General features: G+C 40.8%; 1 non-coding gene across 1 annotated transcript; it reads right to left on the minus strand.

The window, feature by feature from the left end:
- Positions 1-11,756: 11,756 nt before the first annotated feature.
- Positions 11,757-11,860, minus strand: LOC130983894 (small nucleolar RNA R71). Its single transcript, XR_009087863.1, has one exon. It is a non-coding gene; the product is annotated as a small nucleolar RNA R71 (small nucleolar RNA).
- Between the last annotated feature and the right edge of the window lie 1,428 nt (positions 11,861-13,288).

The following is a 13,288-nucleotide window of genomic DNA, read 5'->3' on the forward strand; positions in this document are numbered from 1 at the left end:
GTTTTAACAATGGTGGACGTGCAAGGCTGAATAATAGTAAGCCATATCCATCATCTTCTCAGCAACAGACAGAGAACTCTGAACAAAACAATTCTAATTTAGCCAACATAGTCTCTGATCTGTCAAAGGCCACTTTCAGTTTCATGAATGAAACCAGATCTTCCATTAGAAATCTGGAAGCACAAGGGCCAGCTGAGTAAGAAAGTTATTGAAACTCCTCCCAGTATTCTCCCAAGCAATACAGAAGAGAATCCAAAAGGAGAGTGCAAGGCCATTGATTTAATCAAAGTGATCAAATGCACTAGGGAGGAGGAGGACGAAAATCCTAAGGAGAAAGACCTCCTGGGACGTCCTTCAAGCATGAAGGAGTTTCCTATTAAGGATCCAGAGGAATCTGAGGCTCATCTAGAGACCATAGAGATCCCATTAAATCTCCTTCTGCCATTCATGAGCTCTGAAGAATATTCATCCTCTGAAGAGGATGAAGATGTGATTGGAGAGCAAGCTGCTCTATATTTAGGAGCTATCATGAAGCTGAATGCCAACTATTTGGTAATGAGACTTGGGAAAGTAAACCTCCCTTACTCATTAGTGAACTAGACACTTGGATTCAGCAACTCTACCTCAAAAGAAACAAGATCCTGGCAAGTTCTTAATACCTTGTACCATTGGCACCATGAGCTTTGAAAAGGCTCTATGTGATCTGGGGTCAGGAATAAATCTTATGCCATTCTCTGTGATGGAGAAGCTGGGAATCATTGAGGTACAACCTGCCTTGTTCTCATTACAACTGGCAGACAAGTCAGTGAGACAAGCTTATGGATTAGTAGAGGACGTGCTAGTAAAGGTTGAAGGCCTTTACATCCCTACTGATTTCATAATCCTAGACACTAGGAAGGAAGATGATGAATGCATCATCCTAGGAAGACCTTTCCTAGCCACAGCAGGAGCTGTGATAGATGTCAACAGAGGTGAATTAGTCCTTCAATTGAATGGAGAATACCTTGTGTTTCAAGCACATGGCCATCCCTCTATGACAAAAGAGAGTAAGCATGAAGAGCTTCTCTCAGTTCAGAGTCAAGAAGAGCCTCCACAGTCAAACTCTAAGTTTGGTGTTGTGAGGCCACAACCAAACTCTAAGTTTGGTGTTCAAACCCCATATCCAAACTCTAAGTTTGGTGTTGGGAATACCACACTTAAATTGACCTGATCACCTTGTGGTTCCATGAGAACCACTGTCAAGCTATTGACATTAAAGAAGCGCTTGTTGGGAGGCAACCCAATTTTATTTATCTAATTTTATTTTATTTTGTTTCTTTGTTATTTTTGTGTTTTATTAGGTACATGATCATGAGGAGTCACGAGAAAAAATCAAAAAAATTAAAAACAGAGTCAAAACAGAAGAAAAAAATTTTTCACCCTGGAGGCGCACGGGCTGGCGTTCAACGCCCAGAAGGAGCTTTCTGGCGTTCAACGCCAGAACAGAGCATCTTTCTGGCGTTGAACGTCCAAAACAAGCAACAACCTGGCGTTTAACGCCAGGATGCGCACACAGAGGACAATCTGGCGCTGAACGCCAGAAACAAGCATGAAACTGGCGTTCAACGCTAGAAACGTGCATAACATGGGCGTTTAACGCCCAGAACTAGCATCAATGGGCGTTTGAACGCCAGAATGATGCATGAAGGCATGTTACATGCCTATATGGTGAAGGAATGGTATTTGTTTTCACCTCAGGATCTGTGGACCCCACAGGATCCTCACCTCAGGATCTGTGGACCCCACAGGATCCCCACCTACCACATTCCTTTTAATCCTAATCACACTCTTCTAATCCAAATCTCATTCTCAATGTCACACTTCCCAAAAACCTTCACCTATCACCTCAATTCCTCTTCCCAATTACCCCATTCACCATTCACATCAACCCCTCTTCCCCATACACCCCACCTACCCCCACTACTTTCAAATTCAATTTCCCACCCTTTCCCACCCAACATGGCCGAACCTATACCCTCCCCCCTCCCTATAAATACCCTTCTTTTATTTACATTTTCACACAACACAAACCCACATTCTCCCACATAACCGAACCCTCTCTTCTCCCTCTCTCCATATTTTCTTCTTCTTCTTCTACTCTTCTTTTCTTTTTGCTTGGGGACAAGCAAATTTTAAGTTTGGTGTGGTAAAAAGCCTAAGCTTTTTATTTTTCATTCACCATCAATGGCACCCAAGGCCGGAGTTTCCTCAAGAAAAGGAAAAGGGAAGGCAAAAGCTTCCACTCTCCAAGAGAGATTCATCTCCAAGAGCCACCAAGACCACTTCTATGATGTTGTGGCAAAGAAGAAAGTGATCCATGAGGTCCCTTTCAAACTCAAAGAAGAGGTTGGGAAGTAGAAATCCGACTTGAATTCAAAAGTTGGAATTTTAATGGTTCAAGAGTTCTATGCCAATGCATGGATCACTAGAAACCATAACCAAGGTATGAACCCAAGTCCGAAAAACTATATCACCATGGTTAGGGGGAAATACTTGGATTTTAGTCCGGAGAATGTGAGGTTGGCATTTCATTTGCCTATGATGCAAGGTGATGAACACCCCTACACTAGAAGGGTCAACTTTGATCAAAGGTTGGACCAAGTCCTTAGGGACATTTGTGTGGAAGGCGCCCAATGGAGAGTTGACTCCAAAGGCAAGCTAGTCCAACTAAGAAGACTGGACCTCAAGCCTGTAGCTAGAGGATGGTTGGAGTTCATTCAAAGATCCATCATCCCCACAAGCAACCGATCTGAAGTTACTGTGGATCGGGCCATCATGGTTCATAGCATCATGATTGGTGAAGAAGTAGAGGTTCATGAAGTCATAGCCAATGAACTCTACAAAATAGCTGACAAACCTTCATACATGGCACGGCTAGCATTCCCTCACCTCATATGCCATCTATGTTATTCAGCCGGAGTTATCATAGATGGAGATGCCTCCATAGAAGAAGACAAGCCCATCACCAAGAAAAGGATGGAGCAAACAAGGGAAGTTCCTCACAGCCCTCAAGGAGAACAAGAGGAGGTTCACCATCAACAAATGCCTCATGGAATGCACTTTCCTCCCAACAACTATTGGGAGCAACTTAGCACCTCCTTGGAAGATTTGAGCCATAATGTGGAACAACTAAGGGTGGAACACCATGAACACGCCCTCACTCTTCAAGAAATAAGAGAAGATCAAAGAGCAATGAGGAGGAGCAACAAAGGCAAGGAAGGGACATAGAAGAGTTGAAGAACATCATTGGTCCTTCAAGAAGAAGACGCCACTAGAGGTGGATTCATTCCTTGTTCTTTATTTCTTTCTGTTTTCGATTTTTAATTATTATGTTTATCTATGTTTTGTGTCTTTATTTCATGATCATTAGTATGTAACCATGCCTTAAAACTATGAATAAAATCCATCAGTCCTTCACCTCTCTTAAAAGAAAAATGTTTTAATTCAAAAGAACAAGAAGTACATAATTTTCGAAATTATTATTGAATTTAGTTTAATTATTTTGATGTGGTGACAATGCTTTTGTTTTCTGAATGAATGAATGAACAGTGCATATGTCTTTGGATCTTGTTGTTTATGAGTGTTAAAATTGTTGGTTCTTGAAAGAATGATGAACAAAGAGACATGTTATTGATGATCTGAAAAACATCATGGAATTGATTCTTGAAGCAAGAAAAAGCAGTGAAAAAAAAAAAAAAAAAAAAGAGAGAGGCGAAAATTCCAAAGCAAGGATCTTGGCTTTGAGCATCAATGGGTAGGAGGGCCCAAGGAAATTTAATCCGGGCCTAAGCGGCTAAATCAAGCTGTCCCTAACCATGTGCTTGTGTCATGAAGGTCCAAGTGAAAAGCTTGAGACTGAATGGTTAAAGTCGTGATCCCAAGCAAAAGAGTGTGCTTAAGAGCTCTGGACACCACTAACTGGGGACTTTAGCAAAGCTAAGTCACAATCTGAAAAGGTTCACCCAGTTATGTGTCTGTGGCATTTGTGTATCCGGTGGTAATACTGGAAGACAAAGTGCTTAGGGCCACAGCCAAGACTCATAAGTAACTGTGTTCAAGAATCAACATGCTTAACTAAGAAAGTCAATAACACTATCCAAAATTCTAAGTTCCTAGAGATGCCAATCACTCTGAACTTCAAAGGAAAAAGTGAGATGCCAAAACTGTTCAGAAGCAAAAAGCTACAAGTCCCGCTCATGTAATTAAATTAATATTCAGTGATATTTTGGACCTTATAGTATATTCTCTTCTTTTTATCCTATTTGATTTTCAGTTGCTTGGGGACAAGCAACAATTTAAGTTTGGTGTTGTGATGAGCGGATAATTTATACGCTTTTTGGCATTGTTTTTATATAGTTTTTAGTAAGTTTGAGCTACTTTTAGGGATGTTTTCATTAGTTTTTATGTTAAATTCACATTTCTGGACTTTACTATGAGTTTGTGTGTTTTTCTGTGATTTCAGGTAAATTCTGACTGAAATTGAGGGATTTGAGCAAAACTCTGAAAAGGCTGACAAAAGGACTGCTGATGCTGTTGGATTCTGACCTCCCTGCACTCGAAATGGATTTTCTGGAGCTACAGAACTCCAATTGGCGCGCTCTCAACGGCGTTGGAAAGTAGACATCCAGGGCTTTCCAGCAATATATAATAGTCCATACTTTATTCGAAGAATGACGACGCAAACTGGCGTTGAACGCCAAGTACACGCTCCTTTCTGGAGTTAAACGCCAGAAAAACGTCATAATCCGGAGTTGAACGCCCAAAGCACATCATAACTCGAAATTCAACTCCAAGAGGAGCCTCTGCTCGTGGATAAATCAAGCTCAGCCCAAGCACACACCAAGTGGGCCCCGGAAGTGGATTTATGCATCAATTACTTACTCATGTAAACCCTAGGAGCTAGTTTATTATAAATAGGATGATTTACTAATGTAGTAGACATCTTTGGTCTCAGTTTTGTTTTATTCTTCATCTTAGGAGATCATTGATCACGTTTAGAGGGCTGGCCATTCGGCCATGCCTGAACCTTCTTTTACTTATGTATTTTCAACGGTGGAGTTTCTGCACACCATAGATTAAGGGTGTGGAGCTCTGCTGTACCTCAAAGATTAATGAAGTTCTATTTTCTTTTATTCAATTCTCTATCTTATTCTTATTCCAAGATATTCATTCGTACTCAAGAACATGATGAATGATGATGAGTTAGATAACCCTCATTATTATTCTCACTGATGAACGCGCGTGATTGACAACCACTTCCGTTCTACATGCAACAAAGCTTGAATGTGTATCTCTGAGATTCCCCAACAGAATCTTCGTGGTATAAGCTAGATAGATGGCGGCATTCATCTGGATCCGGAAAGTCCAACCTTGTCTGTGGTGTTCCGAGTAGGATCCTGGGAATCCGGAAAGTCTCACCTTGTCTGTGGTATTCCGAGTAGGATTCCGTTCATGAATGACTGTGACGTGCTTCAAACTTTAACCTGCTGGGCGTTAGTGACAAACGCAAAAGAGGGATTCTATTCCAGTAGGAGCGGGAACCAACCGGTGATTGGCCGTACTGTGACAGAGTGCGTGCATTAGCTTTCACTGCGAGGATGGGATGTAGCTATCAACCATGGGTGATGCCTCCAGACTGGTTAGCTGTGCGAGTGACAGCCGCACAGGTTATTTCCCCGAGAGGAATGAAAGTAGCCACAGCTGATAGTGAACCCCTATACAAAGCTTGCCATGGAGAGGAGTAAGAAGGATTGAGTAGAAGCAATGGGATAGCAGGCGTCCGAGAGCTCTACAGCATCTCCATTCCGCTTATCTGAAATTCCTACCAATGAATCTGCATAAGTATCTCTATCCCTTTTATTATTCCTTTTTATTAGAACAATCCAATTATCACTATTACAAATGTTCAATCCGCCTAACTGAGATTTGCAAGGTGACCATAGCTTGCTTCATACCAACAATCTCTGTGGATTCGACCCTTACTCACGTAAGGTATTACTTGGACGACCCAGTACACTTGCTGGTTAGTTGAACGGAGTTGTGAATTCCAATAAAGAAAACCTCACACAGGTGCTGCCCCTTAGAAGCCTTCATCTCAAAATAAACAGTGTCCTAAGGGTATATTCATACTAAAGCTCAAAAGATAGATTCCATACAAACTTAAGGATGTTGAATCACAATTTCGTCCACCAAAAGGTAACAAATTTGAGATGTTCAATCAAATCATTAATTGTTAGGAAGTATCTTTGAAAAAGGAAAGAAATTGATTTTGAAAACATTTGATTGAAAAGATATGATTTGAAAAAGATTTGATTTTGAAAAACTTTGAAAACTTGAAAAAAATTGATTTTGAAAACAAAATCTTCCCCCTAGCACCATCCTGGCGTTAAACGCCCAGAATGGTATACATTCTGGCGTTTAACGCCCAAAATGCTACCTCTTTGGGCGTTAAACGCCCAACCAGGTACCCTGGCTGGCGTTTAAACGCCAGTCTGTCTTCTTCACTGGGCATTTCTGAATGCTCAGCTTTTTCTGTATAATTCCTCTGCAGTATGTTCTGAATCTTCAATTCTTTGTATCATTGACTTGAAAAGACACAAATTAAAAATATTTTTGGATTTTTTAATAATAATCAAAATGCAATAAGAATGAAATAACAATGCATGCAAGACACCAAACTTAGCAGTTTGTATACTACTGACACTATATGAGACACATAGACACTCAAGCCAAAAGAATTCAAAGATCAGAGTAAGAAATCATCAAGAAGTACTTGAAGATCCTTAAGACACATGAATGAATGCATGCAATTGACACCAAACTTAAGATGAGACACTAGACATCAAATATTTTTGGTTTTTTTATGATTTTGTAATAATTTGTTTGTGTTTTTCGAAAATTAAGTGGAAAAAGATATCAAAGTTCTTAATGAGAATTCCAAGAATCAGTGCAATGCTAGTCTAAGACTCCGGTCCAGGAATTAGACATGGCTTCACAGCCAGCCAAGCTTTCAAAGAAAGCTTCGATCCAAAACACTAGACATGACCAAAGGTCAGCCAAGCCTTAGCAGATCACTGCTCCAAAAGCAAAATTGATGAAAATCAACAAGCTCTTGTGGTGATAAGTTGAAACCTCGGTCCAATCAGATTAGACATGGCTTCTCAGCCAGCCAGATTTCAACAAATCATCATGAAACTCTAGAATTCATCTTCAAGAATTTCGAAAAAAATAAATACCTAATCTAAGCAACAAGATGAACCGTCAGTTGTCCAAACTAGAACAATCCCAGGCATTGTTACCAAAAGCTTGCTCAAAACTTGAACAATCCCCGGCAACGACGCCAAAAACTTGGTGTTGTTGCCGGATCTTGGCACTGATGTTACCAAAAACTTGGTGCGCGAAATTGTGAACAATACTTTTCACAACTCTCATAATCCCTGGTCATGAACTCCAAAAACTTGGTGGTTCAATTCCATGGCATTACACAACTTCGCACAACTAACCAGCAAGTGCACTGGGTCGTCCAAGTAATACCTTACGTGAGTAAGGGTCGATCCCACGGAGATTGTTAGCATTGAAGCAAGCTATGGTCATCTTGTAAATCTTAGTCAGGCAAACTCAAATGTATATGATGATGAACGAAAATAACATAAAAGATAAAGATAGTGATACTTATGTAATTCATTGGTAGGAACTTCAGATAAGCGCATGAAGATGCCTTCCCTTCCGTCTCTCTGCTTTCCTACTGCCTTCATCCAATCCTTCTTACTCCTTTCCATGGCAAGCTCGTGTAGGGTTTCACCGTTGTCAATGGCTACCTCCCATCCTCTCAGTGAAAGCGATTGCATATGTCCTGTCACGGCATAGCGGAATTCAGCTGTCGGTTCTTGGTCAGGCCGGAATAATATCCATCGATACTTTTGCGTCTGTCACTAACGCCCCGCCTGCTAGGAGTTTGAAGCACGTCACAGTCATTCAATCATTGAATCCTACTCAGAATACCACAGACAAGGTTTAGACCTTCCGGATTCTCTTGAATGCCGCCATCAGGTCCTGCCTATACCACGAAGATTCTGGTTAAAGAATCCAAGAGATATTCACTAAGCCTTGGTTGCTTGTAGAACAAGAATGGTTGTCAGTCACCTTGTTCATAGGTGAGAATGATGATGAGTGTCACGGATCATCACATTCATCAAGTTGAAGAACAAGTGATATCTTAGAACAAGAACAAGCGGAATTGAATGGAAGAACAATAGTAATTGCATTAATACTCGAGGTACAGCAGAGCTCCACACCTTAATCTATGGTGTGTAGAAACTCCACCGTTGAAAATACATAAGAACAAGGTCTAGGCATGGCCGAATGGCCAGCCTCCCAAAGTGATCAAAAGATCTAAAGAAAAAGGTTCCAAAGATCCGAAGATCTTTAATACAATAGTAAAAGGTCCTACTTATAGAAAACTAGTAGCCTAAGGTGTACAGAAATGAGTAAATGACATAAAAATCCACTTCCGGGCCCACTTGGTGTGTGCTTGGGCTGAGCAATGAAGCATTTTTCGTGTAGAGACTCTTCTTGGAGTTAAACGCCAGCTTTGGTGCCAGTTTGGGCGTTTAACTCCCATTTGGCTGCCAGTTCCAGCGTTTAACGCTGGAATTTCTTGAGGTGACTTTGAACGCCGGTTTGGGCCATCAAATCTTGGGCAAAGTATGGACTATCATATATTGCTGGAAAGCCCAGGATGTCTACTTTCCAACGCCGTTGAGAGCGTGCCAATTGGGCCTCTGTAGCTCCAGAAACTCCACTTCGAGTGCAGGGAGGTCAGAATCCAACAGCATCTGCAGTCCTTTTTGGTCTCTGAATCAGATTTTTGCTCAGGTCCCTCAATTTCAGCCAGAAAATACCTGAAATCACAGAAAAACACACAAACTCATAGTAAAGTTCAGAAAAGTGAATTTTAACTAAAAACTAATAAAAATATACTAAAAACTAACTAGATCATACCAAAAACATACTAAAAACAATGCCAAAAAGTATATAAATTATCCGCTCATCACTTGTGCCTCCAGGGAGTGCCAGCGTTTAAGCTCCAGTTTAAGCTTAAACTGGAGCTTAAACGTGTTATATGGAACAGCTTGACCATGCCTTCTTCAAACATAAATAACTTGAGCTACAAAACTCCAAATGAGGTGATTCAAAATGCATTGGAAAGAAGACATCTAGAGCTTTCCAAGCATATATGGCATGCATGGTGGATACTAAAAATTGAGGGAGAAAACAGCCCCGTAATGTGCATAGAAGAGCATAGTACCAACATGCAATCAGGCCAGCTGACCTCTTCACCTTCCATGGAGTATAACGCGAGTTGTAGAACTCCAAATGATGCGCTTCCAGCTGCATTGGAAAGTAGACATCCAGAGCTTTCCAACGATGTATAGAAGTATGGGGTGGACAATGCAACTGAGCTCCCAAAATTGGCATTTTCGAGCACGTTTAAGTGACTTAAACGTTGGCTTAAACACTGTCAAACCAACCAGCAACCTTGTCACCTTCAATCAAGCATAACTTGAGCTATAGAGATCCAATTGAGGTGCTTCCAGTTGCGTTAGAAAGCTGACATCCATAGCTTTCCAACGAGGTAGAATAGTCTATATTTGGCATCAAATTGGCAAGGTTGACAAGAGAACAAAGTGACGACTCAAGAAAGGGGGGTGCAACGTTTGAGTGTAGTTTAATGGATCATTATCCTTTTTGGATCAATTATGTCACTCTACCCTTCAAGCAAGCAAGGCCCATCAACAACACCAAATCAAGGCCACAAGAATCATCTAGAATAGTTTATTTTCATTTGATTGTAATTTGCTTTTAATTTTATTTTTATTTTGTAATTTAGGGAGCCTATTTAAAGGCCTTAGTTTCTGCATTTGAGAAGAACTGGATTGAAGGGGAATCCAGCCCCTGACTGGGGGACTTTTGATCATTTTACTAGTTTTCATATTTTGTAATTGAATTTAGAGCTATGACTCACTAAACCCCTTTCATTGGGTTAGGGAGCTCTATTGTAATTCAATGAATCAATAATAGTTTTTATCTTCTTCTTCAATCTTTTCTCTTGAATTTTGTTAGAAAGCTTCTCGATCTAATTCCATTGGATAGTTGTCTTGGGAAAGAAACTATCCATAATTGGAATCCTTCGGAACCTTGGGAAAGGAATGGAGGATTCATGCTAGAGAAGCTTTCTCACAGTGAATTGGATTGGGGTTTGGATGGATATTGTGACATGTAATCCTACCAAATTGTGGTTCATGAAACTGTGTGGTATAATCAGTGATCGAGCATCATCTCTTCTTATGAATATTTAAACCAAGGGATTGGGAATTTGTTTGTTTTTAGAGAGAATTGGTGAGCCAAGGGATTGGGATCCAATCATATAAGATTGCCAAGCAAAACTCAATGAATGCATTGGTTGAGGAAGGGATGAAAATGTTTTGATTCGGAGATCTTAATATATCCTGAAACCCAATGAATTCCCCATTTCTGATCTATCACTTTCTTTTTTATATTCTGCAATTTAATTCATGCAATCACCCCGATCCCTTTTTAATTTCAGCAATTTAGCTTCTCGCTCTTTAATTCATGCAATTTTACATTCCGCAATTCTCATCTAAATCTTGATTCCGCTCAACTAGAACACACTTCTAATCCGAATTGCTCACTCAACCAATCCTTGTGGGATTCGACCTCACTCTATTGTGAGTTTTTACTTGACGATAACCGGTGCACTTGCCGGAAGGAATTTTTGCCGATCGTGCAATTTTCTAAAATCGTAGCTATCAAGTTTATAGCAACATCAAGTTTATGGCGCCGTTGCCGGGGATTGGTTTTCGATTGACAATTCTCCAATTGGAAGTTAACTAGATTGAGCATTTTTCTTGTTTTGTTAATTCAGTTCAAGTTACTTGTTGAATTTGTAATTTCTGCACTCTGTTACTTGTTTTCTTTCTTTATGCCTTTAAATTCAAGCAACTAACTCACTGACCCACTAACTATTTGAATTAATTCCTCAATTGCTCTAACCATACTCTTCTATTAACCAAGAGTATTTCACTTGTTTGTTGCCTGTGCTGTGTTCGTGTATGACAAGTAGGAGAGGAGAGACATCAACTCCTCCATATACCGAACCAGAGAGGACCCTTCATAAACTTAGAAGGGAAGCAAGAGGGAAGAGAGTACTGAGAGAAGAAGAATCTGAAGGAGAATCTGAGGACAATTTTGAGGAAGCTCTAGATCTCAACATGGATAGAGAAGTTCACAACCATGAGAGGGTTGATGGAAACAATGCCATTCCTGAGAGGAGGGTTCTTGGTTCATACATAAACCCAACCTCTGGGAATTGTGGTAGCAGCATTCAGAAACCACCCATTTAGGCCAACAATTTTGAACTCAAACCACAGCTAATATCACTGGTGGAGGATCATTGTTCATTTGGTGGGAGTGCTAATGAAGATCCAAACCAAAAACTCACCAAATTCCTGAGAATTTGCGACACTGTGAAGTCCAATGGAGTCTAGGAAGATGCCTATAAACTGCTCTTGTTCCCATTTTCACTTAGGGATAAGGCAGCTAAGTGGCTGGAATCATTCCCAAGGGGGAGCCTAACAACCTGGGATGAGGTGGAAAGCAAGTTTCTGGCACGTTTCTACCCCCCACAAAAGGTCAATAGGCTTCGATCTGAGGTTCAGACTTTTAGACAACAAGATGGTGAAACTCTCTACGAGGCATGGGAGAGGTTCAAGGAGTTGACAAGGAAATGCCCACCAGACATGTTCCCTGACTGGGTGCAATTGAATATTTTCTATGATGGACTTTCTTATGAATCAAGGAAGGCTGTAGACCATTCATCAGGAGGTTCATTGAACAGGAAAAAGACTGTGAAAGAAGCCATTGAAGTGATTGAGACAGTGGCTGAGAATGAGTACTACTATGCTTCAGAGAGACACAACACTAAGGGAGTCATGGAGCTGAACCATGTTGATACAATTCTAGCCCAAAACAAGGTGTTTGCCAAGCAACTAGCAGAGCTCACCAGGAAATTAGGAACAAATCAAGTGGCTGCAATACACACACAAGATCAAGAGGAGGTAAGCACTAAAGGAGGTGATTGGGAAGAGGCCAACTATGTGGGAAATCAACAAAGGCAACCATATGATCCACATTCCAACACTTACAACTCAGGTTGGAAAAACCACCCAAACTTTGGGTGGGGAAACCAGCAAACCCAACCACAAAACCACAAACCTTACAACTCCAACCAACATAACAATTCCACATACCAAAACTCCAACCAAAGACTCTATCAGCCCACACAAAACACATACTCCCAGCCACCATATCACAGCCAAGATAATCAACCTCATCAACCCAATCCGAACCAATCACTTCATGATCAGTTAACCAGGATGGAAGGAATGCTTGCAACTATGGGCAGAGATGTGGCCGATTTGAAAAGCTTTAAGGAAGAAGTGATATCCAACTTGCAAAATCAAGGTGCTGCCATTCAAAAGCTAGAAGCACAAATTGGATATCTATCAAAGCAAATCCCTACCCACAATTCTTCTAGTGATACCATGGCAAACCCAAGGGAGGAATCAGAAGAACAAGAAAGGGAGAAAGTCAATCAAGGGAGATCACACTCCAATGAAACAGAGAGTTGCAAAGAGGAAGGGTTCATTGAACCACAAATTCAGGAAGCTTTTGATGAACAGGATACTCCAACTGTCCAACAACAACCAAGTTCTGAGATCAAGGATGTGAAGGCAGTAGAAACAAGCACCACAATGAGGATTGTGACCGAGAAACAAAGGACCATATCCATGAAGAAGAGAAGGTCGAAGAACAATCCAACTCCTGAGCCAACAAGCAAGTTCACTCAAGCCAATCACAAGGGAAAGCTTGCTGGAAAGAGGCATTCACAACAAGGGGCACCAACTAGCTCCTTTATCCACTTGAAGTCATTCCTCTTAACAAACTGGAGGAAGAGGAAGAAAGTCAGGAACAGCATGTCAAGCTAATGACAGTAAACGAGCGTTTGTTGGGAGGCAACCCAACCAAAGGTAGTTTTTCTTTTCTAGTTATTTCAATAAAAGAGTTAAGTAGATTTATCTGTATTGCAAGGAGCTAAGTTTGGTGTTGCACACCAAAACAATTCAAGGGTGAATGTGAGATTCTAAGTTTGGTGTTCCACCAAAAACTT

The sequence above is a fragment of the Arachis stenosperma genome, chromosome 5, assembly GCF_014773155.1.
Source record: "Arachis stenosperma cultivar V10309 chromosome 5, arast.V10309.gnm1.PFL2, whole genome shotgun sequence".
Classification (NCBI taxonomy): domain Eukaryota; kingdom Viridiplantae; phylum Streptophyta; class Magnoliopsida; order Fabales; family Fabaceae; genus Arachis; species Arachis stenosperma.